The following is an 18,783-nucleotide window of genomic DNA, read 5'->3' on the forward strand; positions in this document are numbered from 1 at the left end:
AGACACACCCACAGTTAAATAGGTTTTGGAGAGACTACACGCCATCGAGGTGTCAGTCCCTCGGCCATGGAAGATTCTGAGAGGGTCTGCAGTTTACAAAAAGAGCTTGCTTGCTTTGGTTTCACCTTTTTTCCCATCAAGCATATTATTATCCCACAGGACACACCTTGCAAGTTTTGCTCCACGTTTTCTAAGTTTCACCTCTGGGTAAAATCCGACCATGAAAGAGCTGCATGTTCGGGTCAGAGTGTCTTGCGTTCTCGTACAATCGTTTTTATGGGAAGGGCTTTGCTTACACGGCATCTGCCTCCACGGAGGGAGATTTTTTGTTGAGGCGGACAAAACTCACTGCTCCATGCATTGCAGCGCTGTGGTGAGGAAGACCTCAACCTCATCACAGTGTTTCCTCTGTGAACACCCAGGGTAGAAACCTGCCCAGCCTCGGCTCCAGCAAGAGCTGGGCTTCTCCTGTGCAAGCTGGCCTGGGTCCAGCTGACGGACGCAGGAGTCCTCTAGTGGATCATATTTCCTTCTTTGCTTTGGCCACCACTAAGCTCACAGCCAAATGTGCAGCTCCCCTCTAGAAATTGTGCAGAACTATGAGGCTCACATGTCTTTGCACAAGTCGACCTCTGACGTGTTCTTCTTGTCTTACCCTTGCTCCCCTTCACCCTGACATCCTTAGTTACAGGATTGTCCTGCTGTCTTCCACGTGTTTGCTATGAGGTGTCTTGAACGAAGAAGGAATGGATTCATACAGGTTTGGGCTCTCCTTTCACTCTGTGCAGACGGAACAGGGAAGAGAATCTGGACCATGGGATGGGAAAGGCCTTCCTGCACGTAGGAGAACAAACATCCTGCTTGTTCCACGGACGCACTTTGCATTTTTACATGGTTTGCTTGCTATGCTTTTGGTAGATTGTGGTTTTCTGAAATTATTTGTTTGGGTGTAAATTATCGAAAGTTGTGTTTGTATATTGCTTGTCTATTTCAGTTTTGTTTTTTTTTTTTTTTTAATTCTTGTGTACTTGGAGCCTGGCTCTGCATGTGGCCCACCTGCCATCCAAATAAAAAAGTTAGGCCACTTCTCTGAAAATCTCAGAAGCCAATCTGGCCCCCGTCCCTACTCTTAGCTGACGGCAACATCTGGCACAAGTGGATGGCGATTGACAGGCTGAGGCCAGCATCTTCCTGGCCGTCCACTCTCACCAGAACCCCTACCACAACCTCCCCAGCAGTTGCAGCATTTTTATTTAAGTACTATTGCATATGTAGGGCACAGGGCGACACCCTAATCTTCTTTTATGGCATCGGTAGGCTAGTATTTCCTTACAAATGCTGTGCTTGGTTCCTTCCATGCATATGGTGAGCACAGTTCTCTCCATTTTATCAGCAAGGAAATCCGGACTCAGAGAGTTAGGTAACTTGAGTTTGCATTTCATCCTTCGTCAATCCCTCAGTTAGTGAGCAGGAAGCTAGGAAGGTGAGAGACTAAAACTTCTGCTCAGAACTCATGGAGCTCAGGCAGAGGCAGCAGGCAATTAAACCATGGAATGCTGTTTTCAGTGTCCCTGCCCCTCCTTCCTCAGCCCCCTCTTTCATTCTAGAACTCCTCTTTCTACTCCATCTTTTCCCTCCCCAGAACCTCCCAAGAGCCTCTACTGCCCTGTTCCCCAGGGCCCCAGACCTTCTGATGCCCCAGTCACCATCCTTTCTTTCCATCCTCTGCTTCAAGGTAAAGGGCCCTGGGAGGAGAAAGGAGTCCATTACACTAATTCGCTCCCAGGTCCCTTCTTAATGTACTCCTCCTCTCAGACAGGCTGCTCTTTAAAGTAGACTGCAGGGAAGCACTCACTCCTTGACTCAAAGGAATAAAGTCTCTGGTGCAGGGAATTCAGGCCGTAAGCAGGAGTCTGGGGAAACATTCCCAGCTGCACAGGCCTCCTGGCACCCTGACTCTCCCGCACAGAGAGCCTCAGGCTGCATACTGCAGGGCTGCAGAAGACGAAGCCCAGCCCTATGTGCTCCAACAGGGCCCAGTCACCTTTTGTGGCTGGCATATAACAACCCCCCATCACTGATGGAGGACAGCCTGGGGACGGGTCTGGAGGTCAGAACTGCAGGGTCGCAGCCCAGAGTAGCTGCCCTCTCTCACCTGCCTTGGGCCAAATTAGGCCAGACCCAACTGCCCATCCTTCCCCAGGGAACCAGACCCGCCTCCAACAGGCAACTCATCAAAAGGCTTCGCCCCCATCGGGTCCCTGTGGCTCAACTGGTTCTCTGAGCCACCTTGTTTCTAGCCCAACGAATTTAACACAGGCAGCCTCGGCCCCTAGTGGAGAGAGGAAAGCCATGCGCCTCCCAGCCTGGCTCCTGCCAGGACGAGGCAGGTCGAGCCCTCCCCCAGCTGGGTACAGCCCCACTGCAGAAAGGAGAAGGAGGCCCCGCCAGGCACATCTGTTCCTCCCCTGGCCTCCCCTGAGGGTCTCTGATGGCCTTCGCTCAACGTCTTTCTGTCCTACCCTATCCACACCAAATCTTGGACTGTGAGAGGTCAAATATGTGAATGAAAATGGAAAAGCGTGTCCGTGCTCTCGCTTTCTCAATGCAAGTCCAAGGAGTTATGGGACCAGACACTGGGCGCTGTGTTCTTCCACAGTCAGCCAGATGTTTGGTCTGGCCTGGATGGCGTGGGCCCGATAGCATGCTGCAGTCCTGCTGGAGGGGGAGCCCCTGGCTCAGACACCGGGTCACGCCGCCCCATGGCTGGAACAGCCCGGAGGCCCCTAGGAGACAAGCCCCTCTCCCCCGAGAGCCAGCTGGACACCCCACCTCTGGAGCTCAGCTTCTGACAAGTTCAACACACAGAGGACCTTTGCGCTTGGTTTTGGGGTTTGTTTTTGGTTTGTTTCTCTTCCACAAATTGACAAAAATATAAGAAAATTCCATTTTCCTGAATACCTTAGGTGGACAAATTTGTGCTCAGTGACTTACTCTGACATAGGGTTTCAAGGAAAGGTGACCAGGACAAGAGGCAGCCCGTCCCACAGAAAGGGCACAGAAGAGCATTCCAGGCATTCGCCAGGTCGCCTGTTCCTTCAGCCACAGCAGTCTGGCCATCGGAACGGAAAGGTAAATAAGGCCCCCAGACTTGGCCCTTCAGGACCTCCCCCTAGTCTAGTGAGGGAGACAGACGTGGAAAAACCAGTCCAGCATCTATGCTTTGCCCCGGTGGAGGAAGGAACCACGTGGTGGAGAAGCTCAGGGAGGAGGCGTTTTGTTCAAGTCTTGAAGACTGAGCAGAAGAAATCTCCTCAGGGATGTTTTCAGAGGCATCCCCATCCTGCCACAACTATCCATACCTGACTCAGTGCTCCAGGGCGGGCCGAGCATGTGCTCCCACTCCAGCCCTCAGCCAGGGTCCCTGGAGGCTGCTGCTGGCTCATGTCCCCCACACACTCTCCGCCGCCATGTCCACTTCCCCTGGATCAGGGAGAATGACGGGGACAAACACTTGAGCCAGGAGCAAGTAGGGGAATGGCCTGAGAGAGATAAATCCAGCCCCCAGATGTTTCTTTTGGCCTCCAGAGTATTTTTTAAATTTTTAATTAGTGCCATCACTTAAAAGCTGGAATATTTTATATAAAAATTACCTTGAGGGGCTGGCCCCGTGGCCGAGTGGTTAAGTTCGCGCACTCCGCTGCAGGCGGCCCAGTGTTTCGTTAGTTCGAATCCTAGGCGCGGACATGGCACTGCTCATCAGACCACGCTGAGGCAGCGTCCCACATGCCACAACTAGAAGAACCCACAATGAAGAATACACAACTATGTACCGGGGGGCTTTGGGGAGAAAAAGGAAAAAAAAAAAATCTTAAAACCAATTGACTTCAACCTTGGGTGGCCAAAATTTGAAAAAAAAAAAAAAAATTACCTTGAGTTTTTCTCTTCTCTAGGAAAATTGGAAGATACGATGATACTGGGCGCATACTCTAGCATGGCAACTCTAGGCTGCGGCTGAGTGCGAGCTGCCCCCGTCACACGGTGCGTGTACCAATTAGCCTTTGCCACGTAAGAAACCACCCCCAAGCTAAGTGGCTTAGAACAACAATCATTTATTAGCTACGATGCTGGGTGTCTGCAGTCTGGGCTGGGCTCTGCCAAGCATTTCTTCAGTAGGTCTCGCCTAGGCTCCCACATTCGGCTGCAGTCAGAGGCTGACAGGCTGCTGGACAGAATAGCTCGATTCTCCTCCATGTGGCCTGTCCACAGGCTCGCTCGGCGCTCTTGGACCAGCAAGAGAGGGCAAGCCCCAGTAGGCAAGCATTCTGTGAGCCTCTGCCTACGTGACTTTTATTAATTCCATTGGTTAAAAGCAAGACACAAGACCACGCAGCTTCAAGGGTCAGAGAAACAGACTTCACTTCTTGATAGGAGAAGCTGCAAAGACTCTGGAGATGTTTTTCATGAGCTCTCCAGTTCACCATTAACCACACCTTGCAGAAACCGGGGGTCAGTTGCCATTTCTCCTGGAACTTGAGCTACTAGTTTTCTTCCATCTGGACTTCCTCAAAACTTCACTATACCTGAAGCCTCAGAGGCATCCAAGTTAAGGAACTAAAGCTAGAACTCTTATCCTGTGGCTTAGCTCAGAACAAGCACACCTGACCCACCTACTCATGCACATGGGAAGGCAAGATGGATTTGATGAAAATAAAACCAGAAACTCGATCCAAAGTAGTAGCTGAAGGCTCTGCTCGGTGATGCCAAAGGATGAGCAAGATCCCAGGTGGTGAAGGACAAGGCAGGGAGAGGAGGAGAAGTGCTGAGATGGACCAGAGCCTCTGGTGAGAAAGGCGTGATCATGGAGGGGTGAGGGCAGGGTGTACAAGGCAGCCCCGGGGAGAGCTCACAAAGAGGACGACTGCAGACAAGAAAAGAGGAGAAAACTCCCCTGTCACAAACAGTCAATTCCCATCACACAGGCTCTGCAGCAGAGCACCCGGAGGCAGCAGAGAGCCGAGCCCGCATGCCCGGAGACGTGCTGATGCCCCACACTGCACACTGCAGGGTGTGGGAGGATCCCAGAGGACTACAACACAGGATGCTCGGGGGTAGAGCCTAGCCTCGACGGGCAGAAGTTCCAGCACAGAGTACAGAGCATCTCCAGATGACGCAAGAGATGGCTGGGGAGGGCTCAGTGCATGGGGGACAAGCACGAGCTCTACCGGAACCAACGGGCAGCACCTGTTACAATGAAAATGGTTGTCCTTCCCACTCTTTTCATGAGAATTGTTTGGCCTTTTGTTCCCAGGGGTACAAAAGTGTGTCTCAAGTTAATAAATGCCTTAAAAGATGATGCCACGGGGCTGGCCCCATGGCCGAGTGGTTAAGTTCGCGCGCTCCGCTGCAGGCGGCCCAGTGTTTCGTTGGTTCGAATCCTGGGCGCGGACATGACACTGCTCATCAGACCACGCTGAGGCAGCGTCCCACATGCCAGAACTAGAAGGACCCACAACGAAGAATATACAACTATGTACGGGGTACTTTGGGGAGAAAAAGGAAAAAATAAAATCTTTAAAAAAAAAAAAGATGATGCCACAATTCACATGCTAAAATACACATTGCAACAAGGTGCTCAACACCCCCCTGAAGTATTCTTGACAAAAATGAATGAATCTAGTCAAGACTTTAGACTTAACTTCCAGGATACAGGAACTACTGCGGACAGAGGAACAGGTAAAGCAACACCAGGAGGAAACAGTCAGACATTCAAAAGGTGAGACTTTGCTCAACTCAACTGGCCTACTCATCATGGTTACTTAAAAAGGGGGAGGGAGGCAATAGATTGTTCTAGAATGAGACTAAAGAGATACATCAAGCAAATGCAATGCAGGAATGCTGACTGGATTCTAATCCCTAAAAAACTCAAATCCCAGCCTTAAAAAAATATTCAGGGAACTTTAATATGGGTTGCATATGAGATGGTACTAGGAAATTACTGTTTCTTAAACATGATGACAATGATATTATGTATATGTAAGAGAACTTTCTTAATCCAGGAGACATTAAATGATAAAGTATTTAGGGTTTGTGCCAGTTCTTAAAATACTGTCTCTTGGCTCCAAACTCATCTTCCTATATTTGGCCTTGAACCCTGGGTCGGGGATTCTGTAAACCATACGATAGGATCTGCCAAAAGGGGGCGCTAGAAAGGACCTGCAAGGCCAGAGGAGGAAGAGGGCACTCGCTTTGTCCTGCCTGTTTCCTGTTCCTGCTCTGCCACCCCGCGCTGCTGCTTCACCCTGGCAGCCGTCCTTCTTTCCCAAGCAGCTGCTGAATCCATCCCCACAGAGCCACCAGTACCCTCCAGCCAGCCCCCTCCTCAGAGCTCTGGCCCCAGCCCCACTCAGGGCCAGCACAGCCGAGCAGCCCCTGGCCAAAGAGATCAGAATGTCATTGACATGGAGCCCTCTAATAGGTTTCTAGATTAACAGTCCCAACCTTTTGCCTTTATGCCACCAGTCCTAAGGACGGCACCTGTTTCCTGAAACTGCCTCCTCCATGATTCCTTGGCATTCTAGTCACCTAGTTAATAACTTTTTACCTAGTTATTATAGTACATTCTCTCTACTCAAATAGCAAGTGTGGTTCCCTCTCCTGAATGGGTGAAGTGTTATAATGTTTGCAACTCGCTTTTAAAAAGATTCAGCCAAAACGAAGAAATACAGATACGCGTATGTATAGCTATAACACTCACACACGTACCCAAACAAATATCGAGACAAAGGAAAAAGAGGCAAAACTGTTGGATCTAGGTGGTGAATATAGGGGGTTCACCATATTAGACCTCCAGTTTTCTGTGAGTTTAAAATTTGTCATACTAAAAGGTTGAAGAAAATAAAGATAATAATACCTACTTCTTGGTATTGTTATGAGAAGTCTGTTGAGATACCAATTAGGAAAAATAAAATACTTTGCCATTCCGCCGAGTACATCTGTGGCCCCAGAGGCCATTTGCCCCGTGCAAGGTTGGAGTTCTGCTGGTTAGGCTCCTCTGCTCTCCCGGACAGAGACAGCATGTGTGTGCGAGCAGGAAACCAGCGTCTGCCAACAGCACCTGTGCCGCAGTCCCCGCGGAGGCCGGACTCAGCAGAGAATCGGGCTGGGGCTTTCACACAGGACACCTCAGCTCATCCCAGCAGAAGAGAGTGCGTGCCTTCATCAAAGAGGAGGAGGACTCTCCACACGCTCCCCTGACAAATCGCTTGAATAGTTACGCTCTTCCCCATCAGTTCCGAATCTCAGAGCTGAATCTCTGTGCTCCAGACGAAGCCCCTTCTTCTCGCTCTTTCCTCCACACTGTCTCCTTTTTCTATGAAAGAAGGCCTCGTCTATACCTCACTAAATCACCTGTCTTGGGGCAGAACACCATCAAGACCCCATAACCACTTCATTGTTCTTTCCCTTTTTTAAATGCTTTGTCTAGTTTTACTGAGATATAATTGACATCTAACATTGCGTTAGTTTAAGGTATACAATATAATGATTTGATATATGTATATACTGCAAAATGATTACCACAATAACGCATTTTCTTTCTTGAACACTAGCTTCCCTTTCCTCCAAGCCTCTGACCACTGGGCCACAATGCAAGGCAAGCCTCTCCTTTGGTCCTGATTGCTAGCCTCCACATGGTGTTGGCTTTCCATCTGTTGTTTCTGGGTAGAGGTTTGCTTGCTTAATATTGTTGACCGATCAGTCTGTGTCCCACTGCTGGCCATTTGGCTCGCATTCTTTCCTTCATCGGCTGCACCCTCACTCGATCTGATCTGTGGTGAGCACAGCCTTAAAACAAACATTGGGCTCCCTCAGTCCCAGTGAAATTGCACTCAGACAAGCGTGTGAATTCTAATACGACCTTAAAATAGAAGGCCAGGGAGTCAGCCTCCCATCTCTGGCAAAGCTTGTCATAGAGATGACCAAGAAAGAGGCAGCACCAGGACGAAATAGCAGGCCCCACCCCAGGGAAGCGGGGGTCCAAAGTCTGCGACCACCCGGCCCTCACTGCTCTGTGGTTTGCTCTGTTGTTTCCTACATCTGAAGCAGCCTCCCTGCCTTGTCTGCCTCCTAAAAGCCTTCTCATCCACTGAGGGCTGACTCAACTGTTATGTCCCTCGTAAAGCTTTCTCTATTTCCTCCAGGAAGAAGACAGATGGCCAATAAACACATGAGAAAATGCTCGCCCTCATTTACAATCAGGACAATGAACATTAAGACAATAAGACAACATTTTTCACCCCGAGATTGTGAAAAACAAAATGTTTCATAACACCAAGCATCAGAAAGGGGGTGGAAAAATAAGGACTCTCATATCCTGTTTGTTGGGCTCTAAATTGGTGCAGCCATTGTGGAGAATAAATGGGCAGTATCCAGTAAAGTTTTGAGCATACACACCTTAGGAACAAGCAATTCCACTTCTCATCACCCACCCTTGGAGAAATATTCCTTACACAAATGCACAAAGAGCATGGACAAGAATGTTCACTGACAGTTGCTTGAAATAGGAACAAACTGGAAGCAACCTAAACATCTATAAAAGGAGCAATAGATAAACTATTGTGCAGCCATTCAATGAAATACCAGGCAGTAATTAGAAAGAATACAAGAGACAGAAGCAATGAGACCCAGTAGTGACAGTCATGCTAGCATGCAGATCTTGGTCTATGATACCAAGCCCTAACAGAAACCAGCTTCCTTGGAGAAATGGCTGATTCCAGGGCTGATGCTGGGTCGGTACAAGATGAGCCTGGAACACTTTGTCATGCCAGACAGTAATGAAGTACTCAAAAAAATGATGCATACGTGTCACACTGATACAGAGGGAGCCTCCACTGGCCTAATCTGGGACAATTTGAGCACTAAAGTAATTAAAGATAGTAATAAATTATAGACCACTGAAAAATTAGAACCCATGAGTCCATAATAAATAGATAAATACATAGGGGAGAAGGGAGGGCCCTAGCTTATAGCAGAATGCCAAGCCCACTGGTGTATGTGGAGAGATCGTCACTGCTGGAAAATCATCATTTTGCAACCATCACAATAAAGATCGGCTCAGGCAAGAATCATCAATGGATGCTAAATCTGGGGGGAAGTGTCTATGAGGAGTGGGCTATTTGAATGGTCTTAAATGTCTTCCAAGAGACTGCATATTAATTGAAAGGGGAAAAAAATGGTAACTATATAGTAGACAAATCAGACAACACCTTGCCTAGGTGATTACATTTAGCATCACCAGCAAGGGGCAGATGGACATTGTGGTGCAGATGTGGTACCCACAGATATGGTATGCTGAAAAGGAGTCATCATCAATACAATATTCTGGCTGAAAATGCCTAACCTGAATCTAATAATCAATCTAATGCTGAGAGGACATCAGAAACCCAAAATAAGAAATAGCCCATTTTATAAAAAGTGACTATATTCTTCAAAAGTGTCAGTATCATAAAACACAAAGAAAGATTGTAAAAATGTTCCATATTAATTGAAGAAGAAAGAGACCTGACAACTAAATGCCATATCTGATCCTCGACTGGATCCTGGACTGGAGGGGAAAATACAACAAAGGACATTATTCGGTTAAGTGACAAAAATGGAATATGGAATATAGATGGTAGACTAGGTAAAAGTAGAATATCAACATTAAACTTAGAGAAATTCATAACTACTGTGACGATTTAAGAGACTATCTCTACTCATATGAAATACACAGAGAAGTACTTAAGGGGACAAGGACAGAATGCACACTACTTATTCTCAAACGGTTCAGAAAAGACAATTACATTGTACACATGATAAAATTACATTATCTCTCTCTCTAACGTGTGTGTGTGCGCATATAAATATACACACACATCTTTGAACTATTCTTATTCTTGCAACTTTTGTTCCAAAATAAGAAGTTGCTTCAAAATAAAAAGCTGGAAAAAAGGGATGTACCTATATCTACTACTATAGCAAGAGCTCCAAATTTACTGTTGAGCGAAAAAAGAAAACTTGGGAGATAATTCACTCAGTGTGATATTTCCCACATTACATCCACTTGTACATTAAGTAATACACAGAGAAAGTTCTGGAGGAACACGTGCCAAACTGATTATGTGGTTTGCCTTTGGGGGAGAGAAGAGGAGACCAGGATAGCTGTTATAGAATACTTTGGCTTCTCTGCAATATTTTTATTGTTTAGAAAAGTGTATTCATGAACTGCTCATGCAATTAGAAATGACTTCTTTTTTAAGGTTAAAGCTGCCTCCCTCTCAATTCCCATCGGTGACAAGGATCATCGCTCAAGTTTTCCGAGACAGCACTCATTTCAATATTTGAGCCCACTCTGACATCTGACAGTCCCAGAAATGACCTGGCTCTGGGGTTGAGATACCTGGTGAGGAAACAGCAGCAGCGTGGGGTATTTGCAAAGACCTCGAGCTGCAGAGTCAGACAGAGCTGGTCTGAGCCCTTCCTCCATCACTCACCTACAGTGAGGTATCGGCAAGAGACGCACCTCTCTGAACCTCAGTTCCTTACCTGTAAATGGGGAAAGGAACACCTATATGGCAGAGCTGCCGAGCTTTAGGTACAATATTCATAATTAATTTGTCCTTAGACAACATGCACACAAAATGCCGAGCCTATCCTGGGGCTCGCCTAGAGCATCTCTTTATTGTTACTCATTCTACCTCTTTTTCATCATTTGCCTGCATGCACTCTTCCCCTGAGAGCCCAGAGGCTCTTGAAAGAAGGGTCTATCCCTTATTCATTTCTCTGCTTCCAATTGCACCTCACAGAACACTCTGGACATTGGCACCTGACAAACATTTGGTAGCAGGGTAAACGAACCTTGTCACAGAAAATCTGGAACAATATGTAAGTATGCCTTAAGACCCCAGGTTTACGTTAGAATTATCAAATATAAGTAGACATGGCCTCCGAAGTCACCAGGTAGAAATCTGTAAGTGCCAAGAAGATGAAGAGGTGACCAATGACCACGTGTGCTCCTGATCAGTGGAGGTGAAAGAGCCCTGTAAGCATTCCTTGAAGCCAAAGGTGTTATTTAGTAATAGGTGTTATTTTTAAATGTTCCATGTTCGCCAACGTTTGGAAAATGCCAAACTAGAGAGAACTAAACAGGCTTATTTACTGCAGGACTTGTCAGCTCCTTTAATATGCTAATGAGCATCATGAATATGCAACAGCCAATATAATTTGCAAGACGTTCCAAGTTTGAGTATGAAATCTTGCCCTTTTTTTGAGGCTCTCAAGGCCTTGATCCCATAGAACATGCTTTGGAAAATGCTGCTCAAAGCTGTTTCTCCAGTGTCAGAGCATGGTAAGAATAGTACTTAGTGGAAATTTAACAATATAACTATAACCCAAGAGGGCAAGGGAATAAAGTAAACCAACAGTTTAAGAGTGCTATCAATTTCTCTCATATTCCTCTCCTTCCTTTTTTCTCTTTTGGTCCAAGGAACGTGTGCAAAGAATCCCGACAAAAAAAAAAAATCATGCTCATGACTGCAAAACTGAAAAGAGAGACCCCCCCCCAATATCATCATTCCAGTCATTTCAGCTTCACTTAATTCTGTGCACTCAATTCTACTCATCCATGGACTGGACTAATGGCTGAAATAGCCACGATCCTGCACTGTGGCCATGTCGTGGACCACACGTAGAGATGCTTGTCTCTACACAGCCAACTGGAATATTTAAGCAAATGCTCAATAGGATGGAGCTGAGAAGACCAATGCCACGCTCATTATGACCTTAAAATAGGCACTGTGACAGTCCAGATGATCTCCTTTTTATTCATTATCTCTGAGTAACGGAAACCTGTTATTTTAGCCCATCCAGTATCTATGCCCACGCCCCTTTGGTAACAACACACTTCTCCTTTGGGGAGTTATTCTTCCCTTCCTGCCTCCCTCCGCCCATGGCACACAGTCTTGATGGGCCTGTCAATCAGGCACCCTGGGTCCCTCACCCAAGGAGTGGGTCCGGGACTCAAGACAAGTTAGACTCTCTCTCACCCAGGAATTTCGCAGCTAGAGTAGCGAGACCAACAAAGGCTGGATCTAATGGGCTCATCAGTAAAGCCCAGGAGACAGCACTTCAGTTCCGCTCCCCAGCTCCATGTGCTGTCCTGGTTCCCCTCCTGTGCGTGACTCGGGCACTCGGCTTTTCCTTTGATCCTGTGAGTGCCCCCAATGTCCTGCTGACAGAGTCCCAGAGAGTTTCTGTAACTTGTAGCTGAAGGAACTTGCCCAGTATGCTGAGCAAAATGATCGAGCAAATTCCTACTCATCCTTCCAGGAGAATCACTGACTTAAGATCTGAAAGTGACCGGAAAGCTTCCCTAACAGCCTAACCTCCTCATTTTGCACAAAAAGGACCCTGCTCTCGAGAGGGTAGGCAACACAGCCCCTGTCCTTCTGTTCACTAGTGGAGCTCAGGATTCCCACCCACCTTCCTTTCCCGCCTGGAAATCTGACCAGATTTCCAAACTTCCATTTCGCATGGAGATGCAACCGAAACTGCTCTGGTCTGAAGATCTGAAGTGTGACTACTTTTCTTCCTCTCCCACACCAAACGTGGCCCCCCACCGCCACTTATCAAACGCTGTGCAAAAGCACATCATCCTTTAAATGGCCCAGGGAGCATTGCATCCCCCTAAATGGTCACAGCCTGCCACTCATCACAGCCCTTCAGCTCCATATCCTGAAGCCTCCTGCCTTTGGGAAGGAGATGCGAGTATGGAGTGTGGCAGTTCCCACACTAGGGATCTTGTCAGCGGCTCATCAGGGATCCCACACCAAGCCAAGGACGTTCTATTCTGAGTGTGGCCCCAGTATGTTCCATTTCATCGGCAGAGCACGTTTATTCTGGAGAGAGATGTTTTGGGCACATCTGTAGTAGCCAACGAGCAGTGCTTCCTTATATGCAGAACACAAAATCATCACATAAAAATCTGACCCAACTGCCAGTAGGGGGTTTAAAACAAACAAACTCACCCCTAAAATTACCTCTCTGGGCTGGCCGAGTTTGCACCTCGGAGTCACAGGCTGCAATGGTGGAACAGAGGCCGTAAAAATCAGCCCACAGCAATCTGCGGTTCTTTGGGGAGCGGCGGGGGCCCGAAGCCTCCATTTCTCCCTGCCGAGGCGGAGGTCTGCACTGGTCACCGCGCACGCATTCCAAATCCGCGTCCTTTGAAAAAGCAATGACAAAGGAGAGCTGGCTCAGGTTGTTCCCTGCAGCGCTGCCCAGGCTTTCAGAGCACGACTGGGAAAGGAACCCAGACTCGCCCACACTTTCCAAAGGGGTCGAGAAGCCTGCGGCCCTGCCCATGCCCAGCTGGTCAGCCCCGGCCTCTTCTCACGCTTTCCCTCTGCTCTGGAAGTCCTTTGTTTCCTTCTTCATTTCAGGAAGCATTCTCCAAACCCCACCAATTCTCCACCTCCTGACCTGAGCAAGGTGCCCACAGCCCAGCCCCCACCCCCACCCCGACCCCCTACCAGGCTCCCCTCTGTAATGGAACTCCAACCTGCGGCTCTTTCAGTGCTCATTAACATGTCTCTCTCCCCAACTGGACAACTGTGAGCTCCTTGAGGACAAGGCCTGGGGTGCGCTTGTCTCCACAGCTCCAGGGCCCAGCACCGTTCCAAGCCCACAGCAGGCACTCAGTGCAGAGAACAGAGTAGAAACAAAGCACCAGAGGCACAATGATGGCCACAGCTCCTGGCCCTGGGAGGGAGCAGCTCTGTCGACAGGTCACAGCTCTGCCCATGCCAGTCCCACCATGCCCAGGGAAGAGACGGTCCTGGCCTCAGTGTCTGCGACCTTCCACACGGCCAACATTCCCAAAGCGTTGGGATGAGTGGTACCTTCAGAAGGCTGGAGACAGTGACGTTTGACATGAAGGCGTCCAGAACCAGACAGCAGGGACCTAACTCCGCCTCCATCACTCACTAGCTGTATGAACGTGGGCAGGTCAAGCTCTTGATGCCTCAATTTCTTAATCTGTGAAATGGAGATAATTACAATACAACATCACAGGGTTGTTGTCAAAATAAGTGAGTTAATCTACATAAAATGCTAGGTGCCCTCACTATGTAAGTATTGGCTCTTAACACCGAAAATAGTGTAGGTGGTGCCTTGATTTAATCACAGTAAATCAAGGAATTATTTTGTCCTCAATTCTCTTTCAAACTTTCTTATTATGTCAAGGAAAAAGTCACAGTGACTTTAATATGTGACTTTAACACGAATATGACATTAACACATCTCTAAAATCTGCTGTTCTCCCTTTTAACAAAGAGAAAGCAGGCCTTAGCTCCAGTCTTTGGCGGGTGAAAAGATCAGCTGAAATCCATAAAGTCACTTTGCCCTTCTTGTATGATTGCTGTTGACTACTGGCAACTCATGCTGGTTTTCTATTTATGATAGTGAAATAAATCTTCCCTTGAGAATAAATCTATTGACATAAAACGAGTAGGTTCAAAGAAAAATATGCAATCATAGAGGTAGTTGCAAATGTACTATGGCAAAATTCACGAAGATGAGACCCAAATGCCTCAAGTAGAAAATACTCATATACACTAAGGGAGGCCTGAGGCAGAAGCGTGCTGTGCCCAGGGAGCGCTCGGGAAGATGACCAATGGCAATGTCCTCCCTCCAGAGGAAGCCACAGCCTTAAAGTGTCCCCTGAAACAGAACACATGACAAGAGGGCAGGCGCTGCTGAACTCGGAGGGGGCTCCTGCCGCCCCTGGGTGGAGGTCAGCAGGGGGCGGAGCAGTTCAGGGAGCTCCAAGGAAGAGGGCAGGGAGCTGCGGAGGGGAGACTGGACTGGCCGCCATCAGCATCCACTGCAAGGCCAGGAGTCTCGGAGGGACAAAAGCAGACATCATGCATCACCAACTGAGGGTCAGCAAAGCCGGATGCACTGCCCAGGAATCCGGCATCTCCTGCATTCCCTGACACCCATGCAACTGAGGGCAAGCGCTGGAAGAAGAGGTCTCAGATGGGAAAGAAGCCCACCAGGCCTTGAAAGCGGTGTCACAGAACACCCAGGGGCGTCTCCAGCAAATGGGATCCTCCACCCAGCCGTGATCCCGGGGTTTTCTTTGCGTTTGGGGCTCATCTATTTGTGCTGTTCGTTGGCGGGGGGCATCGGTAAATAGCTCGAGCTTGCTTTTCAAAGCAGCTGTGTTCCCTTTCCCTGTGACTCACAGGCCGGGCTCGCCCACAGGCACAGACAGCCCGCTCACTGTCCTCTGGCTGGCCAGCCACCACAGCCATGCCCTGGGCGAGCACGGGGAGGGGCGTGCAGAGGCATCTATGCCTCCTCCCTCAGCCAGCACGGGCGACAGGACAGAGGCCAGCGCTCCACGAGCCCCCAGCCCCCTGAGCGAGCCTTCTGTGAACAGCCGGCTCTGAAACAAGAGCTACGCTTCTAAAGGGCCTGCTCCCAGCCGGGCACGCTACCTCCACACTCACGAGAAACTCCCCACCCTACACACGAGGGACTCAGAGAGGCAAAATGACACACAGCCAGGATGTGACACGGGCTGTTTTGTGGATCCAGGTCCCTGTGCCTTAAAGCCCACTCTTGCCATCCCAAGGCCCCCACGGCCTTGCAAGGGCGTGTGTGTCATGATGGTGCCATCCAGAGCGTGCTGGGAGGACACATTTAACTCTGCTCAGGGAAACGAGGGAAGGCTCCCCAGAGAAGGTAACATTTGAGCTGAGACTTTAAAGACAAGTAAGGACTTTGATGGCAAAACAAAATAAGCTAGACTGTTTCATTCATTCATTCATTCATTCCATGCTATATTTCCAGGACTGAGCTAGGTACTAGGAACATGGTGGTAAACAGACACAGCTCCCATCCCCAAAGGGCTTACTTCCTAGTGGAGGAAACAGAAAAAAAAAAAACAAATGAGTAAAGTTATTCCTAATTGTGTGTACTGTCAGGAGACATGTAAGGAATTGAAATGGAGAATACCAGGGAAACCTATTTTAAGACGGTCAGGGGAGGTCTTCCTGAGGAGGTGACATTTGTGCCAAGCCTGAAAGATGAGGTGAAGGTGCTATGCACGCAAAGTCAGGGGAGAGAAGTGTCCTAGGCAGAGGGAACAGTGTGTGCATAAGGCCCTGAGGCTGGAAAGGGAATTGTGCGCTAATGGAATGAAAGAGGAGAATGTCTGGAAGCAGCTGAGCCCCAGGAAAAGTGCTGCTCAGGGGGAGGCTGGGGAGAGAGGCCAGAGCCAGGCTGGGTAGGGTCTCACAGACTGCGGAAAAGAGTTCTATTCTAAGTGCATGGGAAGCTCCTGAAGAGTTCTCAGCTTGGGAGTTATACAATCTAATCTATCTTCTAAGATCAGCCCTCAGTTCCCTCATCTGTAAAATGGGAGGAGGGAAGAGACTGCACAAAAAGTGCTGAGCACCCTCCCCGGTTGAAGAATGCATTGAAGATGTTCTGAAACGTGGGCTTGCATCAAGAGCACCTGAGGTGCTTGTTAAAATCAAGACCGCCGCCCCTGCTCCCAAGATTCTGATGGGAATCGACGGGTCTGGGGAGGCCCAAGAGTATGCAACCCTCAGGTGATAATACTGCTCCTGGTCCAGGCACCCCACTTTGAGAACTCTGGGATTAGAGAGAATAATAAAGAAGTGGGAGGTGCCATGGGGATGCTGTTGCAATTGTGAAGAGCTGGTGGAGAAACAGGATGTTCGTGAGATGGAGAAAAGGGGTCCAGAGCAGAACAGTCCTATTTTGGGGGTCCCAAGGACAAGAGCAGCTGAAGGATGGATGTTGGGAATGAGGGAAAAGGAGATATCAGGCAGGACACTCCTAGAGCTCCAGCTTGAGCAACTAGACAATGACAGTGGCAGGAACTGAGGGGGACACTGGAGGAGGAGCAGATTTGGAGACAGGGGCTGGGACAGCCACTTGGAGACCTCTGCAGCCCTGAAACAGCAATGCCAAGCAGGCAGGTGGAGCCTTCACAAGGACAGCAATCACATCTATCCTGCTTTCTATTATATCCCCAGATCTCAGCCTAGCATCTCCTGGCACGTAATAAATACTAAGAAAACATTTGTTAAGGGTTGACGAAAAAATGGAGCCTGAGGAACTAGGATAACCAAAGGCACCGGGGTAGCAACATTGCCACCATGTCTGAAGAAGCCACGACAGTCACTCTGTTGAGGCTAAGCCGCGAGCTCCATCACTTCCTGACCTTGACACATACGGTGACATGGGAGGCTGGGGGCAGAACAAAAGACAGAAGTGAGCTACGGACTTCACAGGAGACTTCTTCCTTCAGAGGTCAGAGATGCCACATTTGAGCCCTTCTTGGGTGGGTTTTGAGATGTCAAGGTTTGATCAGAGAGCTTAGTGAGCATGAAGGCCAGAGGACTCTTGGGTTTTTTATAATGTAAATCATGGGAAAATCAAGCTGTGCAACTTGGGGAAACAAGGAGGGAGGGATGGGGAGACAGAGAGAGAAGAAACAGAGGAGTGAACAGGAAAAGTGGCTTAAGCAAGACTGTCTACCCACCAAGGGTAGACGAGGCCGGCCTCCAGAACTTGAGCTCCCGGGCTAACCTCGACCCTGGCGTCCTCACCACATTTCAAGCAGGCACAATGGACCCTCGGCCTCCCTACTTGCCAAGTAGTAAATTAAAAGGCTGTAATTCCAGCCAGGAGTTCTGGTGACATCATAAACCACAGAGCCACAAACTCAATTCACCAGAAGCCCCAAGATGGAATTACACCCTTTTTTCCTAATCCAGGCAGCTCTGGTCACTGCCATTTTTTCATGATATAATAGAAGCAAGCAATGTTTTAACCATTTGTGTGTGGCCATTCTCCTCCAGCCACAAGGCCCCCTCTCCTGGCCTGGCTCCATCTCCCCTCCCACCCCACTGTGTGCCTTCCTCCTAAGGGGTTTCCTCCAGGGCTGCCCCCTGCTTCCGAGGCTGCCCTTCCTCCAGGCCCGCTCCTCTTCCCTTCTTCCTCCAGATCTTCTCTGATCTTCCGTCTCGAGACTCTCAGGAGCGAGCGGCGCCCTGGCTGCCCACCCTCAATCTGCTTTTCAAGAGAAGGCCAGTCTCTCCTGGGTCCAGGGCAACGTCCTGGAGAGCAGATCCCATAGCGTGTCTGGAATACTCTGCCAAAAGTAGCATGAACAGGCAGTCATGTTTTCAATGAATTGGGGAAGTTGACAGCCGAAAGAAGAATCCTTCTGAAAGCAAATGCTTGCCCCTCCAATATCCTTTTGCTTTGTTTTGGTTTCGAGTCCTAATTTTCAGGAAGTTTCGTTTAACACAAAGTCTACCTGGGCGTCACATTACCTCCCCGCCCCCCACCTCACACTGGAAGCTGACACCTAAGCTCCCATGGGAATCGCACTGGGAAAGGCCACAGGGAGGACAAGAACCAAAACAGCTACCTCTGGATGAGCAGCCCCTGCGTCTCAGAGGCTTATATTCTTCTTTATCCCTTTCACAGAGATATTATTTCCCTCATTTTATGGAGGAGGGAAAACGAGGCCCAGAAATGTGGAGTATTTTGCCCAAAGTCCCACGGCAGCTAAGTAAAGCCCTTGGATTTGACCCCAATCTGTCTGACTCAAAAAGCTATATATACATGCGCTCTCAGTGTCCCCTGAGCCAAATATTTTGAGAGCAAATATTGCATGTGACTCCAAAAGGACTTTAATGA

The 18,783-nt window shown here is 48.7% G+C and overlaps 1 long non-coding RNA gene across 5 annotated transcripts in view; it reads right to left on the reverse strand.

Moving 5' to 3' along the window:
- LOC123288950 (uncharacterized) overlaps positions 1 to 18,783 on the reverse strand; it is a 209,032-nt gene that overhangs the window by 147,842 nt on the left and 42,407 nt on the right. For 2 of the 5 annotated variants that reach the window (XR_011505723.1, XR_011505721.1), the window contains exon 2: positions 13,077 to 13,260. This is a non-coding gene — a long non-coding RNA (uncharacterized lncRNA). Of the gene's footprint in view, positions 1 to 13,064; positions 13,261 to 13,937; positions 14,078 to 18,783 lie in introns of those variants that run through there. The other 3 variants (XR_006532593.2, XR_006532595.2, XR_011505722.1) reach the window with 3 other exon arrangements.

Source organism: Equus asinus, chromosome 9 (assembly GCF_041296235.1).
Source record: "Equus asinus isolate D_3611 breed Donkey chromosome 9, EquAss-T2T_v2, whole genome shotgun sequence".
NCBI lineage: Eukaryota > Metazoa > Chordata > Mammalia > Perissodactyla > Equidae > Equus > Equus asinus.